At 56.1% G+C, this 17,191-nt stretch overlaps 1 protein-coding gene and 1 non-coding gene across 5 annotated transcripts in view; one reads left to right on the top strand and one right to left on the bottom strand.

Moving 5' to 3' along the window:
- Positions 1 to 3,329: 3,329 nt before the first annotated feature.
- On the bottom strand, positions 3,330 to 3,403 carry TRNAA-UGC (transfer RNA alanine (anticodon UGC)). Its single transcript has one exon. It is a non-coding gene; the product is annotated as a tRNA-Ala (tRNA).
- Positions 3,404 to 8,247: 4,844 nt separating this feature from the next.
- FAM222A (family with sequence similarity 222 member A) overlaps positions 8,248 to 17,191 on the top strand; it is a 54,858-nt gene continuing 45,914 nt past the window's right edge. For 2 of the 4 annotated variants that reach the window (XM_006204900.3, XM_072953118.1), the window contains exon 1: positions 8,248 to 9,300. The gene's annotated coding sequence lies outside the window, so the exon portion shown is untranslated. Of the gene's footprint in view, positions 9,301 to 13,046; positions 13,098 to 15,018; positions 15,133 to 17,191 lie in introns of those variants that run through there. The other 2 variants (XM_072953114.1, XM_072953117.1) reach the window with 2 other exon arrangements.

A 17,191-nucleotide genomic window follows, 5' to 3' on the forward strand; every position in this document is an offset into this window, starting at 1 on the left:
CAGTCCTGCCTCCCCCCATCCATCTTCCCACTGCAGCGAGAGGGAAGAGGGATTCCTGGGATGGAGGGGGAGGGTCCCGCTCTAGGAAACTCTTGGCCCCACTGAAGTCCTCTCCAGTGTCCCCCCATCACCTCCCCAAAAGCTTCTCCCCAACTTCAGGACCATTTGGTCCAATGCCTTAGAACCCAACATATAACCCCTGAAGGCAGAGGGATCTGACTGGAGGATGTAGGGTGTGAAGGCACCCGTCTAGTGCCCAACTCTCCCTCCTTGCCTCCCAGCAGCCCCCAGGGTGGAGACCCTCAGAGACCTTCCAGAAAGCCATGGAGAAAACTCTGCCCTGGGCACCAGGAGATCTGGGTTTGAATTCCTGCCCAGCCCCTGGGTCGCTGTGTGACCTAGAGCGAGTCCCTTCCCTTCTCAGGACTTCACTTTCCCTGTCTGCAACATGAGAGGATGGAACACATTGGTTTTCAAATCTTTATTGTTGGAACGGTGGAAAGCTTTCTTCAAATTAAATCACGCACTGAGCTCCGAGATGAAAAAGAGATGAAACTGAATGTGCTCTGATTGAAGTTGGCAAGGTGAGGTGGGGAGCCCAGAGCTCTGTCTTTTCCACTCCCTCTACCCACCCCCATCACTTACGAGTGGTCCCTGAGGCATCTTTCTAAAACTCAAAGGTTTCTAGAAAGATTCTGAAAATACAGGAAGAGATATTTTTCCAATCATTTTATTATGAAACATTTCAAACCTACAGCAAAGTTGAAAGACATTTACAATGAACACTCAAATATCCACCACCCAGATTCTACTGCTAATATTTTACTATACTTCCCTTAGCTACTAAGGGCACCCTCGCAGCTCTGCAAAATTCCATGACTCGGAGAGGACTGCGCTGGGGGCAGGGGTGGTTCTGAGTCCTTTCCAGGAAGCCCCACGAATTTGTGATGACACCACCAGCTGCTGTAACAAATGGACCCCAGCACCTTAGTGGCATCACTCAACAGAAGTTCATTTCTGACATAACAGTTTGGAGCCTGTGTTGTTAGTCAACCGGTGGGCAACTTTCCTCCACAAGTGATTTAGGGACCCAGGCTCCATCCATCATTGACCCTTCCCTGACTTAAAAGGGTTGATCATCTGCCTTAAGGCGGAAGAGAAAGCCTATAGAGAAAAGACACAGCCATTTCTCACTCCACGCATGCTCACATCACTGGCAAAAGCTACTCATTCAGCCACGTGTGGAAATAGAGTCCCCAACCATGTATTCCCACCGGGCTGTTTCCCAGGGCTTATTCCATCCATGGAAGGGGCTGTGAATTTCAGCAGTGGGTTGGCTGTCTCTCCCAAACCCAGCGCGGCTGGAAGCCCCCCTCCCAGCCATCCCAAATCATCATCCTAGCCATCCCTTGTCCCCATGCTACCCCATGCCCAGCCAGCTCTCTGGAGGAGTTGAACTTTGCTCAACAAACATATATTGAGCTCTTACTGTATACTGGGGCTCTGTGCCAACCCTTGACCATACAAAGATGAACAAGACCAGGTCCCTGTCCTTAAGAACCTTCTGGTAAATGAAACAGACCTCTCTTTCCCCTTTGAACCCTCTCTTCCTGAGAGAAAGCCCATGAGATTTTCTATTTGGGGAAGGTGGGTAGCACTGATGTTGGAACACTGGAGAAAGGCTTGGATGTGATAAATCTTTATTAGACACCTGTGTGCCCAGAATGTTCACGTAATTGAGTTCATTTCCTCCTTCCTTCACGCTGGCAAAGGCACCTCCAGTTCACATAAGGGAATGAATGCCAAGGCTCAGAGTAGTGAAGTGACTTGCCTAACATCACACAGCTTGTGGCGGAGCTGGGATTGGACCCAAATATTACTTCCTAGCTCCTTACTCTTTTCTGCTCCCTCAGGGTGTGGAATCTGTAGTAGAAGAGAGACATTGCGTTAACTTCCTGACACAGCGTTAAGCTAGCGGCTTTGCAGGTGTCCCCTTTTCTACACCCCTGAAGCTGGTGCTGCTAAGCTTGTCATATCAGAAAGCAGAAAGCCAAGGCTCAGAGAGGCAAAGGGACTTACCCAAGGCTGCACAGCCAGTTTAATTTCATATCCTGGTCTGTTTGACCCCATTAGGTCGCATCTTGATATATGGGTGGTTTTTATGGCTAAACATAGAGGCAGTGGGATTGTTCCTTGTCACAAGGACAGCTTAAAAGGCAAAGGGTTGCTTTCTCCATTAACAATGGCATGGACATATTTTAAGGAACGGAATGGCATCTCTGAGCAATAATGGTTTACAAAACGGCTGCAGACAGCTTAGCGGATCCCCTCCCTGCTGGATCCCAGCCAGAAGGGGGCTCTGGGGCAAGGGCGGAGGCACCTTCTTGGAGCTCTCTGGGTCTGAGCCAGGGGCTGGGGCAGCAGGAGGGAGCCCAAGGCGGCTGGGGCAGGAAGCAGGGACCGAGCCTATCTGCGACAAGGGTCCAATCAATGCTATCTCCCCAGGCCATGCCTGGCCAGACATTGATTTCTGCTGCTGTTGTTAACTCCCTGTTTATGTAACGCCTGAACTTTGCACAACTGAACCGTTTCATGTGCAGAAGAGGGCCTGTTGCCATGAAAACCAGGCTGCACATGACAGCCGGGATGCGGCGGTATCCCTGTTTTATTGGCCTGCGCTGAATGTATTTTAACCTTGATAAGTCAATAACTTTTTGTGCAAAAGGAGATCTGCCAGGCGGGCTTGAGAGGGCCTGCTGGCCTTTCCAGGCCAGAGGGGAGGTCGGGGAGGGGAGCGGGGAGGGCTGGGTCTAATCCCCTGGAAAATCTCCCTGCCACTCAGAGCCTGGGAGGACCAGGCCCAGCTGGCCAGAGAGCAGAGATGACCTTGCGGGGGTTGCTCTTGGGCGGTTGCCAGGACCTCCCCACCTCCAGCCACTTTTTTTTCTGTTTATTAAGGCCTCCAGCTAAGTCAGAAATCCTCTATGCAAAGAGACCCACCAGGGTTCAGATCCTAATCCCACCCACTCAAGAGCTCTGGGCCACCTTGAGCACAACCACGGACCCCACCTCAGGGTCCACATCTGTGACACAAGTCAGTGGGTCCCCTTCATGGCTTGCTGCAAGGTTTATAGATCACGTGTGAGAAATACCTGGGGTAGTGCCTGGACCATAGCAGGGCCTCACCAGATGGATTTTATTATTATTGTTGTTGCTATATTTTACAATAACAATAATCCCTGATGCTTATAAAGAGCCCATGAGGCTTTTGGAAATGCGATACCTATTTTCTCACTATAGTCCTTTTCTTTCAATTGTTTTTTTTAAAGTGGAGGTGCTGGGGATTGAACCCAGGACCCCATGCATGCAAAGCATGTGCTCTTCCACTGAGCTATTACCCTCCCTCCCCGCCCCCTGCCACCCAATAGTTCTTGAGATAGGCAGGGCTAGGGTGGATACTCCTAATTTTCAAATGTAGAAACTGAGGCCCGGGGAAGTTGGTTGACTTGCCTCGGGGGTCATGTGATAAGATGGTGGTGCCAATTGAACCAACGAAGCCTCTTGACTCCCAGTCCTATGGTCTTAATTCAAACAGGAATAGCCAACCCTGACTCTGGCAGACATCACTAATCAATCGTAGCATAGTATTCTTTTCCTTCTAATCCCAAGCAAGACCTCAAATCCTCCTCAACACAGAGCTGGTATTTGATACGAGACTCATATGGAAGTCTGTGCCCTCCAAAGGGCTCTGGGTTCAAGTCCCGACTCTGGCCCAGACTTACTGCATGACTTTGAGTGAGTGCCTTCCCTGGGGCCCCGATCCCCAGTGGTGAAATATGGGGTGGGGAGCATTTCATGCTTCCTGGATTCTCTAAGGGGGTCTCCCAAGTGGAAGCGACCCCACCACCTCCTGATTCCCATCTCAACAATCCAGGCCCCTCGAACCCTCCCCAACTTCATCTACAACTATTGACAGAGAATCTAGTATGTGTCTGTGATTACTCAAGGTGTGGGGACACAGTGGTGAAGACAGTGACAAACAGCCCTGCCCCTCCCAGAGCTGACAGTCTAGACAGGGAGACAGAAAATAAACACGTCAACGCACAGTGCCCTGAGAGTTGCCAACAGTGATGAGTGCGGGAAGGGGAAAAGCAAAAAGGAGGTGCTCTGGGGATAAGAATGTCAGATGGGGTAGTCAGGGAGGGCTTCGCTGAGGAGGTGTCATTTAAGCTGGGACCTAAAGTACAATCATGAGCCAGCCGGAAAAGAGCGGAAGGAATAGTGGTCTGAGCAGAGGGAATAGCTTGTGCAAAGGCTTCAAGATGGGTTGGGAAACAGTTTGGCACCTTCAAGCAACTGAGAGGAGGCCAAAGTGGCTGGAGGGGTGTAAGGGTGGGGGGTGTCCAGGAGCTCTGCAGGGCCAGTCCCTGAGGCTACCTGGGCCTCCTTGCCCCATCCCCCTAGACCTGCCCCAGAGAGAGGCTCCAGGTACTGGGGGGCAGGGCCGGGTGAATAACAAGGTTACACGTGCTGCTTCTTTCTCCTTTTCTCCAGGAGGAGCATAAAGAGCTCTTTCTTTTCTGCTTATTAATAGCTCTGATTAAATTATCTCTGAAAAACCTACGTGGCGTGCACCAATGGGGGCTCGGCTCCCTCCAGGCTCTGGCCTAGATTATGGCAATGAGGGCAGGTGAGGCAACAGGGGGCTGGGGAGGGAGGCGGGGGCGGGAGGCAGGGGCAGGCCTGCTTCCCTGCCAGGATAAAGGCTCAGTCTCGCCTCCCTCCCCAGCCCCAGCTCGGCCTCTGACCCACCTCCACTCTGGGGACATTCACCTAGGACACTGGGCCTTTGCATTAGCAGTTTCCTTTGCCAGGAGCACTTTACCCTCACCTCCCCTCTTGGCTACCTTCTACTCATTTTTCCCAGGACAGCTGATCAGCCTTTCCATTGTCACTAGCCCACCGGCCAGGTCAGGTGACTGCTCAGTTCTTTTTCCTTCCCTGCTACCCTGGGTGATCACTACTAGTCGCCTCGTCTGTCCTCCGTGAAACTTGAGTTCCATGAGGCCAGAGACTGTGTCTGGGTTACTGCTGAATCCCTAGTGGCTGGCACAGGGCAGGCCCTTAGGTAATGAATGAAAGAAAGAATGAATGAATGAATGAGCATAGTTAAGGAGGAAATGATCAGGCCTCAGTGAACGAGGCATAACTAACCTTACATATGTGTGTGTTTGGGGGGTGGAAGCCAAAGTTCCTGGCATCAGGCCCCTTGAGCAGTGCTGATGTGGCTGTTAACCCCCATTTCACAGATGGAAAAGTGAGGCACAGAGCAGATGAGTCGCATAACTAGTAACCTGGAGAGTCAGGATTCAGTCTGTGTGATTGCCCTCCCTCCTTCTCTCCCTGCTCCCCCTCTACAAGAAAACAAAAGAAACCTGGGCCACATTCATCCATTGATTCAGAGATGAATTCAACAAAACTTGATTGGGCGCTGATCGTATGCCAGGCCCGTGCTGGGGATAAAGGAGCTCGAATGCAGCCCCTGCCCTCACAGAGCCCTCATGTAGGTGGGGAAGAGAAATAAGTGGGCCATTAGAACCCGGACTGGGTGCATCCACGAAACGGGAATCGCTCAGCCCGGAGGGCAGCAGTCAGGGAAGGCTTCCCAGAGGAGGTGGCACCCTAACTGAAATCTGAAGGAGGGGCAAGTCAAGAGTACTTCAGCAAGGCTGCTGCATAGGGAGCATACAGGGCAGTGAGGAGCGAGGTGCTCTCTGTCCCCTTTTCCCCTTGGGGCCTCTTGGACCCCTGGCTGGAGCCGACGTTCAGAGCCTGGCCCGTCTGGTGACTCTATGGACCGTGGCAAATCCATCTTGACACTGTCTCCATTCACATAATGCCGAGTTATTGGACGTGATGAAGAACAAGGAAAGGCTGGGTCAAGGTTGAGAGCTGAGGGGCAAAGGGGCATCAGCAAGAGAGTCTGACCTCAGGGAGGTGGACTGTGGGGAGTGGTGTGGGGCAGTGGGCACTGAGTGTATGTGTAGGACATAGCAAAGGCCCATGTCTGAGCATCTATGGGACATTCACCTGCCTGGAAGGGTCTAGAGGCACCTGGAAAATTGAATTACCTGTACAGCTACCTTTCAGCCTGTTGCTGCCTGAAATCCCACCATTTGGCACATCATGGACTCAGAACTTCAGAGACGCCGGGCCTTTTGAGATCTGCTAACCCTCTGGCTGCACTTTGGAATCACGTGGGGATCTTTGGAAACTACTGAGGCGGGGAGGGGCAGCCAGCTCCACAGTCTGATTGGTGGGGCTGGGTTATGAGTCCCACCCTCTATTTTACAGAAGAGGAAACTGAGGCCCAGAGAGGAGAAAAAACTTGCCCTCAAGATCACACCCAGTCAATTAGTGGCTGGCAGCAGAGCACAATAAATCAAGGTCAGGGGCTTGGTTTTTGGGACCCCAATCTGTCATCGTGTGACCTTGTGCAAGTCACGTGGCCTTCCTTGGCTGTAAGATGTGGATAATGATAGAATAGAGGGTTGCTGTGAGGGTAAAAGGATGTAATAATATTGCTATAAATAGCACTGAGCGTGTGCTTGGGCACCTGGTAGGTGTCAAGTCATGGTAACCTTTGGTGGAAAAAAATCCCAAACTTAGGAAAGGCTATGTGTGGTGTGGCCTGTTGCCTTCTCTCCTTCCCGCCCTCTCTTTCTTCCCAGGGTTTTGGTTGTAGCTGTCCCTTGCTCTGCACCTGGCCTGAGTCCGCCAAGCAGTCTCCCCACCTGTCCACACCCGGGTCCACCCAGCAGGTCGCCTGGGCAACGCGCCCTGACGTCACTGGCAGCTCTGGCGGCTGGCCAAGGAGCTGAAGCAGCTGGTAGCCGGATCGCGTTTCCAGGTAAATCCCCACCCCCACACCCCAACTCCGGGGAGCGGGGTGGGTTGGGGTGTGGCAGCATGGGGAGAAATAGAGCGGGGCACGGAGAGCGAGTTGCTGCTGGGAAGGGCGCGCGTGGCAGCCTGAAACAGGGCCAACTTCTGTCCTAGATGAGGCGGCGGGTGCCCTACTTGGGCCGGCGCTGGAGCCCCCACCCTGTGGGTGCGGGGGGCTGGTGGATGGGGGGGGGTCACATGGACACAGCCTGAGCGTGGTGGGAGAAGTTCTGGCTGCTGCTTTACATTTCTTTAGGCATCCTGAGATCTTTCCTGGAAAGCTGGCTCCCCAGCTTGCTGTGTGATGGACACATGGCAACTGAGGGAAATGTCCCTCCCGGGACTCAATTTCTCCAGCTGTAAAATGGAGCTGCTAAATGGGCCACCCGCGGGCAATAAGGCAGGGCAAATGAGAACCTAGGAAGTTGCTTAGAAGGTAAAAGGCAAGGTACAATATGGTTTGATGGATTCAAAGTTTGGACCCCCAGGTGATACTCTGTTTCCTCAGCCATTAAGTAGAGGGAGCACCGGTGTGGTGAGGTTCTGTGAGGTGGAACTTACAAAGAGCTCAGAGCTGTACCTGATTATATGGTTAGTGCTCCACAGATCTCACCTGTGATGCCAAAAATCCATCACTGGCCAACAATACGCCTTGAGGCAAAACACTCCGTAGTGTCACTTGACATCTCTTGGCCTCAGTTTCCTCTATAAGTCGGGAGTATAATGATAGTACCTACTATATCAGTTTTCTCATCTGTAAAGTGGGGATGATAATACTTGCCTCACAGTTGTGTGTGAGAATTAGGTAAAGTACTTCATTAGCTTCTTTTATTACTTTTAATGTTTTTAACAAACTTCTCATTGGGTTGGTTCCAAAACTAAATGAAACAATGTAGATAATGCACCTAGCTTGTGCTACCAAATATGTGCTCAATAAATGGTCCTGGTGTTCATCCTAGGTTCCCGACAAGGGGACTACAAGTACCAGCAGACCCTACGCCCCCAGTCGGGGCCCCTACGACCGGCGCCGGCGCGCTGCATGCCGGGAGTTGTAGTCCACCCAAGGCCGACCCCGCCTCGCCCCAGCTTGGGGGAGGAGGTGGGAGAGCCGCCCTGCCGGCCTTTGAATTTTGCCGCGAAAAGCGCGCGTGGCGGCCCCCGGCCCCGCCCCCCGCAGGACGCGGCGCCGCGTCACCCTGGTAACCGCCTCTCGGCAGCCGCTGATAGGACCAGATCGCAGGGGGCGGGCGGGGGGCGAGACGCGGCGTCCGCTGCCGGCGCTACCGCCTGTCAGTCGGGCCAGAGCGGAGCAGCGGGCAGGACAGCCGGGCTGGCAGTTCCGCGGAGAGGCTGCGCGCGGCACTTGGGGGAGGCGAAAAGCCGGGCACGCCGCCTGCGGGGCGCGGCGCGCGGCACCCGGGCTCGAGGCGAGGCAAGGCGCCGGCGCGCGCCAGGCGGCGTGAGGCTGAGGCCCTGGGAGCCCCCGTGCGCCGGCCGGGGCCACGGGCGCGTGAGAGCCCGGCGCGCGCCGCCCTTGCTGCGGCTCGAGAGCTCGCGCGCCCGGTGTACCGTCCTCCGGTTCGTCCCCATATCCACCCTCCGCCACCTGGACCGGTTATTTCTCGGCGCCGAGGCCCCCAGGGCTGCACCCGAGCCTGCACCGCCCGCTGCCGCCGCCGCGGCTGCCGCTGCTCTCCGGCTTCCCCTCCCCCCACACCCGGGGCTCGGAGCAGGAGGAGGAGGGGCCGGTGCAGTCTCGCCGCCGCTCTTTGCAACCTGAGGGGGCCGGTGCATGCCTGGCGAGGAGCGAGGCCGCTGCAGGTGCGTGCACCCTCGGAAGAGACGAGCCCCCCCACCCCCGGCGAACCAGGGGGCTGCAAGCCACTGGCAGGCGGTCGAGCGAGAGGAAGCAACAAAGACAAGCTGCAGCTGGGGCCGGCGAGAGGGGCCGCGGCCGCCGGGCTCCAGGCGCCGGCGGAGAGGGCGCCCCGGGGAGCGGTGCCTGGCCGAGCTGCAGCCCTGAGCGGGACCCCGAGGGGAGGCGCAGCGCCGCCCGCCGGACGCAGTGAGCACAGGCTCCGGCGAGTATGCGCCGCCTGAGCGCCCGGGCGGCCCGGGTCCCGGGCTGGCACGACCCCCGCTGAGCCCAGAGCACCCCCACCCCCGACTTCGGACGGCGTGGGCCGGCACCTGGATCGACCTCATCGACAGCGTCCCTTCCCACCTGGAGAGAGTCATCGGCCCCCAAGGGGGGCTTCCTCAGGCAGCCTCTGCCACCTCTGCATGGCTGCGACCCGGCGAGAGGAGAGTTGTAGCCGCTGAGACCTGGTGCTCTTCGACGGCCTGGCTGATTCGGTGAGTTCCGCGGGGCGGGGTTCCGGGGTGGAGCTGGGGGCACCCTCTGGCGTCGGGGCGGCAGGATTGGAAATGAAGAGGCTCTGGGCTGTTGGGGATCCTGAAGCAGCAGTGCCCCTTGCCTGCCCCTTTGCCCCTCCGCACACAACTTGCCTAGACCGGCCTGCCGGTCGGAGTGGACGCTGAGAGCCGATTGTGAGGACTCTCGTGGATTTCTGGGTGGGCGAGAGAGGAAAGGTCACCCCACCCCTAAAGCCAACAAAGGTAGCAGTTCAGTCATCTGAAAATTCCTCGGAAACTCTCGGGGCTTAGAGGGTTTGGGGGGCATGCTGGATGGGACTCCTTGGGGTTCTCCCAAGTAGTCTCTGAAATCTTCAAGAGACGTGTCAGAGGGGAACGTGGAGTCCCGACCAAGCAAGTGGCTGCATTGAGAACTGTGCCCTCTGAGGCTAGACTATACCACGGTCCCCCTTACCGCCCGAGTTCCTACGAGAAACCCCAGTGGGGCCCATACGTGATGTCACTGCCAGGCCTCTGACGTCACTTGGGGTGGAGGTTGCCAGGGCGACACGACTCATCTTGACCCAAGGCCGGAGGGAGCGGGGTCGTGGCAACCGGGGGCGAGGCCGGATGCCTTTGGGTAGTGATGAGGTGAAAGCAGACTTCCCCCACCCCCAGCTGCAGTGCTCTGACCTAAATCCCCCACGCCCCGATGAGGTGGGGGAGGGAGGCAGTGCCAGCTGTCCCTGCTGATGCTCCTCCCCGCCAAGACAGGTGTTCAGCTTTGCCCATATAGCCTGGCAGTGCCTAGGGGTGCAGGGCTCCCAAGCAGAGCAACTTTCTGCTTTCAAAAGGGATGCTACAGAGATCTCCCTGAACCCCAGCAGACGTTCTGGGGTCCCCAGAGAGATTGGGCCCCCAGCCTTAAAGCAGGCTACTACTGCTCAGGGAAATACGGGTGACTGCCGCCGGCCAGGGAAGGTGCAGAGGTGCTACTGCATGCTGCCGCTCAAGTCCGGGGGTTCTCCATGCTGCTCAACCCTGAGATGACAAGCCTTGGCCAAACCTGAACTCCTGGCTGCCCCACTCTCCCTTTGGTGTTTAAGATGATTTTGACAAGCCAAGTATGGAGCTCATTAAGTGAATGGAGGGCAATTCAAGCCCATCAGCGCCAAGGTCTGGCTGAACGTGCCCCTGCCAGGGGCCAGCTTCGCAGGGCTCCTCCGACACCAGCCCTCTCTTCCCCACCACGCCCCAGCCTCGGCCCCAGCCCCGTTCCTTGTGAAGGCCCAGAGAACCCCCAGCCCGCATCCTGCTGCTGGCTCTTCAATTCCTCTTCTAAGTTCCTTCCAGTGATGGCTGCCAGCATCGGATGTGGGTGAAACTGCTGTAATCACGTTTCTAGGAAAAGGTTAGAGAACTGTGTCATTGCTTCAGCAGCGTGAGGTGGGGTGACCGCAGAGGGGAGTGCATGCGGGGGGTCGTTAAGAGAAGCCAGGCCCCAGTCTCTACGCAGCGAGCATTTTTTTCTCTTCTCCTGCCAGGCTCTCTAGCTAGATTAACAGGTCAATAAATATCAGTGGAGCTGCTTTTGGGGGCTTGGCAGGGAGATGATATTTCCAGCTGAAATGGTGTCGTTAAACACACAGGCTTCCAAGGACAGAGCAACAGCAGATGGGGGTAGAAGTGGGGGAGGTGGGCAGAAGGGCTGTTTGCGCTGCCTCTCGAAGCTTCCCAGTTTAGAAACAAACTCGGAGTGCGCGCCAGAGATCCGCAAACACAGGCAGTTGGAGGTCCTCCGTGGAGTATTTACACTTCCACTGCCAAGGCGGAGGGAAAGGCTGTCGGATTTGGGCAGTTCCTTCTGTTCCCTTCCCTGGGCTTGGCAATAGCACCAGGCGACAAGCGGGAGGGAGTACCAGCTTACCCAGCATCTCCCTATGTGCCAGGCATTTTACTGCATCTCAGTTACTCCTTGGAGTAGCTCATGGGCTGTGGCCCATTTGACAGATGAGGAAACTGAGGCTCACAAAGAGAAAGTGGCAGGCTATGGGGTGCTCAGCCAGGCAGCCGCAGAGGTTGGGCTCTGAATTGCCTTGGCCCTAGCGTCTCCATGTCGTCCCACTTCCTAACATGGGTGCAGGGGAGGCACCCCCACTTGTTGGACAGGGTTCCTGTAAGAGTCAGGGCTGTCTACCCTGGAGGGAGCCTGGCCTCTCTGAGAGGATTTGCTGCGCCCAAACCCAGGTGTGACTCCTGCTTCCCCAGTACCTACAGCACGGTGTCGAGCAGTCACAGCATCCAACCTGGCCTTGTGGGCAGCCTGCTCCCCCTTCCCCAGCACCCCTTTCTCCAGCACTGGGGTATGAAACCTGCCTGCCAGGAAAGGTTGAGAGAGCCAGCCCTAGGCTCCTTGTCATCTGCCCCTGTGGGCTCACTGCAGGGAGGGGTGTGAGGCTGCCCTCAGTCGTCCAGGGACCCTCTTGGTAGGCATGCAGCTGGTGGAAGGATATAGGTGGGACAGTGGCAACTCTGGCTCCCCACCAAGGCTGACTGTTAGGACGGACCCTGTAGCAGGAGTGCCATGTGACTCTCAGAGGGGACAAATTGAGCCCCACCAGGCAGGGGAGTGGGAGACTGTTCTGGCCATTGGGAGTGGCTGTGCCCCGTGAGTGCTGGGGTATGCCGGATGAGGGGAAGGGGCATCCCTGGGCTGGGTGAGTCCTGAAGGCTTAGGTGATCGGAGAGGTTTAAGCAGGGGAGAGGATCCAGTTAGGGCTTCCTTGACCGGAACGGTGACCCTGGACATCCCTTCCAGTCCGGCAGGGGCAGGGAGGACCTTCTCAGCTCTCTGGGCAGTCTCCTCTCTCAAGGTTAGCTACCTACCTCCCACTCGCAGTAATCCTTATCACCGGTCTAATTCCGTGTAAGCTCACCCCATCCCTTGGCCCTTCTGAGCCTCACAGTTGCTCTGGACCAGGGCTGGGCTGGCCGGGCTTCTTAATGCCCAGTGGCTCTTGATTAAGAGCCAGGCTGTGGAGTGGGTCTACCCTTGTTGGGTGTGTGACCTTGAGTGAGTAACTTTGCCTCTCTGAGCCTCTGTTTCCTCATCTGTGAGAAGGAGCTGATAGTAGCATCCACTGCCCAGGGTAGCTTTAAGGATTCAGTGAGGGCAGAGCACAGGCGGTGAACAGTAAATGCACATTCTCCAGGCCACTGGTAGGCTTGTCCTCAGAACGGGGCTTTGAATGGCTCTCCTAGACCCTCTTGGAGTTAAAGATCAAAGGCGGTTAGAGCAGGTCAGAGACCTCCACCCTTCCAGCTGCCTCTGCTGGGTCTCCCACCCACCTACCCAGGGCAACCCACGTGGTGAGCACACGTGGCTCCCATCTGAGCTCCTGGAGGGCTGCGGCCCGGCCAGGGGGCCCCCCTCCCCAATCTTCCTTCTGCTTCCTCCGCCTTCCAGCCCCCCACAAACGGAGGAAGCGAGTGGAGCAGCTCATATTCATGAACCGTAATTCAATCAGGCGGAGATTCCTCTGGGCTCCGGGCGGGGGTGAGAACGAGGAGGCGCGCACAAAAGGGCCGCTTTATTACCTCCCGCGGGCCGGGAATTGCTGCTCTCCCCCAGCAGCGGCCGGAGCCGCCTTTATTGTGTTAACCCATTTGCGTGTCAAGAGCTATTGTGCGCTTTCTCTGCCGGTGCGGGGCGGGCTGCGGGAGGAGGGCTGCGCGCGGGTCACCTCCGCGGGCGCCGCCCACCGCCCTGATTGGTTGCTAAGTGATTTGCATCCAAGGTAATCACTTTTATCTCAGAAGGATGTCGACTATAATTATAAGCTACTGACATCTTTTGAAATCTGCCTAATGACTATTTTAGTCTGCATGGGCTGGGGGTGGGGAGGGGGATTCTGGAGGCTGGGGGTGCGGTGGGGTGGGGGAGGAGGCTGAAATGGGGATGGATTCCTTCCACCTGGACCATTGGTTCCTTAGTTGAGAAATGTCTGGGTGCCTACTGCGTGACTGAAACAAAAGACAGGTTGTAGATATGGGGGGGGTGCATTTCAGGAGGCAGAGTTAGTACGATTTCAAAGGTGGGAAAAATAGAAAACTAGAGGCCCTGGGAATCAGCCACCTGCCCGGAATCGTGCACCCAATAAGTGGTCAGGACCTTAGTCTCCGACCTTACATTCATGCGCTGGCTACTGGAGTGGGGTGAAGACAGAAATAGGCATGGTGATCATTCCTGTCTGGTACCTCCCAGGGTTTATGTCATAGCCCTGAGAAATGGAGAGGCTGTTACTGCCCCCATTTTACCCAGGAGGAAACGGGGGCACAGGGAGGTTACCTTACTGCCCAAGGTCACACAGCCAGGGAGAGACAGAAATATGAGGTCTGTTGATGGCCAGAAGTGGGAGTGCAGCGTGGACAGTGAGAGGGGCAAGTGTGGGTTCCAGCTCCCCCTCCCCCACCCCTCATGGTCCCATTCAGTGATCACTGGGCACCAGCCTGGGTGAGGGCACCCTGCTGGTTCCTGCCTGGGTGGCAAAGCTCTAAGGAATGAGACAGCACACAGAGATGAGGAGTAAGATGAGCCTGCAATGGACTCCAATTCTGGACAGTCAGAGCAGGGCTGGAGAAGAGACATCGAGGAGAGGAAACTGTAGCTGGTCATGGAGGGCTTCCTGGCAGAGGGGGCTTTTGCTCTGGGTCCTGAGGACTGGGCAGATCCTGGCAGGGGGAGTTTGAGAACCCAGGGGTATGACCAGGAAGGGCAGGGGGAGGTTATGAGAGGGTGGAGGTGAAAGGAGATAAGCTAGGAGAGTGTGCAGGGCCTTGAGGACTGAGCTAAGTACTTGACTTGTCTGGAGGAAGAGCAGCCAGTGAAGGTGTCTGGTGGGAAGGGATGCAGCATAATCTGGGTGTCCGTAGGTCTGTCTGGCAGCCTTTGTAGGGGCTTGGGAGTTGCAGATTGGGATGGAACTCTGGCTCCACTCTCACTGGCTGTGTGTCCTCAGACAAGTCACAAGTCAGAGGTAAACTCTCTGGGCCTCATTTTCCTCATCCGTTCAAAGAAGTAATAGCAGTTTTCTCACAGGCTCGTGAGTAGGGTGAGCTTGAGCACATGGAGTGCTTGGAGGAGCTCGACTGAGCTTTTCAGAGCTAGGTGGGCTCAGGCCGCAGCCAGTCATCCTGGCTCCACAACAAAGCAGCATTCCGGCCACAGCAGCTGTTTGGGGCCCTGGGAGCCCCTACCATTGTGCAGAGGGCACAGGGGACAAAGGCCCAGAGGTCAGGGGGTAAGACCCAGGCTGGCGGTGAACAGGCTCCTGGGGTTGGGGACTTAATGACTCAGAACTTAATGACCCGGTGTCTGCAGGGAGGGGAGCTTCCCTTGGAGGAGCAGGAGGGAGGTCCAGCCACCAGCTGTCTGCTCCAAGATTCGCTGCCAAGGCAGGGGCAGCTGCCCCACAGGGTCCAGGCCTGAGCTTGGCAAGGGGAAGGCGGAAGTGGCAGGGCCTGCTGGCCTGCAGCCCTTAGACCTGAATTGGTGGCTCGGCCCTGTCCCGGAGCATCTGCGTGACCTCAGTCTCCTTACCGGTCAGATGGGCCAGGGGTCCACTTTGGAGGGCAGCTGCGAGGCTTGGCAGGAACCGACAGCAAGTGGGCAGTAAACAGGATCTGCTATTTTTGCTCTTTATTCATCCGCTCATTCAGGGAGGTCCGCTGCTCTGTGCCAGGCTCCCTGCCAGGTGCTGGGGACATACAGATGAGCAAGCCCAGTTGCCTTGAAAGGTGGTGAGGCCTCGGACACACCATCACATACAGTGGGTAGGTCACCACAATACAGGAATTTGTAGTGTGCAGGCACTGGGCCAGGGGTGGGGTGGCAGCCGGGAACAAGCTAGATAGAGCCCTTGCCCTCTGCAGCCCCCAGTCGTTCAAAGCACGCTAGGAAATTAGAGGTAGAAACTATTGCTTCCGGCTGTAGTAGCCAGGGAGGGCTCCCTGGAGGAGGAGGCACTTTCCATTGCTAGCTTTGAGGACTCCCGTCTAAACACTTTGACCTATTATAGGAATCCCAGGACACTGCTGGTATTGGCTGTGTGCCAGACAGCTTCCCGCTTTGGCATTTTAATCCTCATATGGTTCTGGGAAGGGAGTTTTTGTCCCTGGTGTGTAAATGAAGAAACTGAGGCTCAGCACAGTGAACTGACGGCCCAGGGCCACGTGGCAGATCAACAGCATCTCTTTCATTATCCACACAAGCTTTTGCCTATCCTCTGCCTGTGAGGGCACCGGGCTGGGTGGGGCTGTCAGGGGAGGATCCTGGGGCAGGAGCTCGGTGGACCCAGTTCGGGGCCAGCTGTTGCCTTTATGAGCTCACAACCTTGAGCAAATCACCCTGTTCTCAGCCTGGCCTCAGCTGTGTTCTCTGTAAAATGTCAAGGATGGCAAATTCGTGGCAGGTCTGGCTTGCCCTATACTGCTGTGCCCTTGGCAGACATTGCCAATCAGTTGCTGCCCTCTTCCCCTGCTGAGTTCTTCCCCTGACCTTGGGTTCTTGCCAGGGCTCTGGGCAGGCAGCACCAATCAATCAGCAGGGCCTATGACCCAAATCCTGCTTGCCTGACCCCTAAGGAACGCAGGAGTCCCTTTGGCTCGTCTCTGTCTGGTTCAGAGGATAGGGGTACTGGAGGGAGGGATTTCTGGAGGATCTCTTCTGAACATGTGGGTTGTTCTTCGGCCACAAGAGCTGTTGAGGTCTGAGAATCTATGACCTTCCTCCAGTCCCCAGAGAGACCTGTCTCTCCATCTGCACAGCCCAGTGTTTGCTCAGTGCGGAGTGCTCGGGCAGATTCTGAACGCTTTCAGTCTGGATAATAATAACAGGATTTATTGAGCTCTTCCTGAGAGCCAGTTCCTTCCTGGGCACTTTCTCATTCATCATTTCCCAGGGCACCTGCAGTGTGCCTCTCAACAGTGCTAGGAAAAAGTCTTAACCCATTTTAGAGATGTGGAAACTGAGGCACAGAGCTGTTCAGCAGAGTATGGTTATGCACTTGCTGAGTGGCCGAGCTAGTGTCCAAAGTCAGGTCTCAAAATCTGGGACAGACTGGGCAGCCTTCCTGGAGGAGGTGTCATTAAAGGCCAAAGCCTTAAAGGCTGGTGGACTTCTGTGGGCAGAGCTGGGCCTTATAGGAAAGGGAAGGAGGCACTTCTAGGTGGAGACCATAGGCAAGAGTGTTTAGGCTGAGGGACTAGTGTGTGGCTGGAATGTGGGGATGGGAGGGGACCGTGGAGGGAGCCAGGGTGGTCTTGGCATTTAGACTTTGCCCTCCCATAGCAGGGAACTATGCAGCTCTTGGAGCAGAGGAGTGAGCCAGTCCTGTCTAAGTGTATTTATTCAATATCTCCATGAACCCAGGGTGAGGGCAGCTGGTCCTTGGGGCTACCTCTGGTCTACTGGAAGCTTTAGCCTAGAACCTTGACTGGCACACAGTAGGTAAGCATCCAAGAAATGTTTGTTGAATGAATAAATGAATGAAAATGCTTGCTGGACCGAAATGTCTCTGACATCCCTGTGGGCCCAGCTGCAGGGAGAAGAGAGGCCGGGGTCCTTCTCTCCAGGAGAAGTTGAACACCAGGTCTTGGGGTAGGGGCAGGGATAGGGTGCCAGGCAGGTACCTGGGGCAGGGGCTACCCTCCCAGCAATGCCCCGACCCTGCTGCCTGTCCCCAGAGTCCTCCCAGACCTTCCCACAGGGCTGTCCTCCCTCCTTGCCGCTAGGCGTGGCAAGCAGCCTGGACCCGGCGCTTGGGGGGAATAAAAGATGAAGGTTCGTGACCATTTTTTAACTCAATAAAGGGAGAGACAAGCTGCAGGCTGC

This window comes from Vicugna pacos, chromosome 32 (genome assembly GCF_048564905.1).
Source record: "Vicugna pacos chromosome 32, VicPac4, whole genome shotgun sequence".
Classification (NCBI taxonomy): Eukaryota; Metazoa; Chordata; class Mammalia; order Artiodactyla; family Camelidae; genus Vicugna; species Vicugna pacos.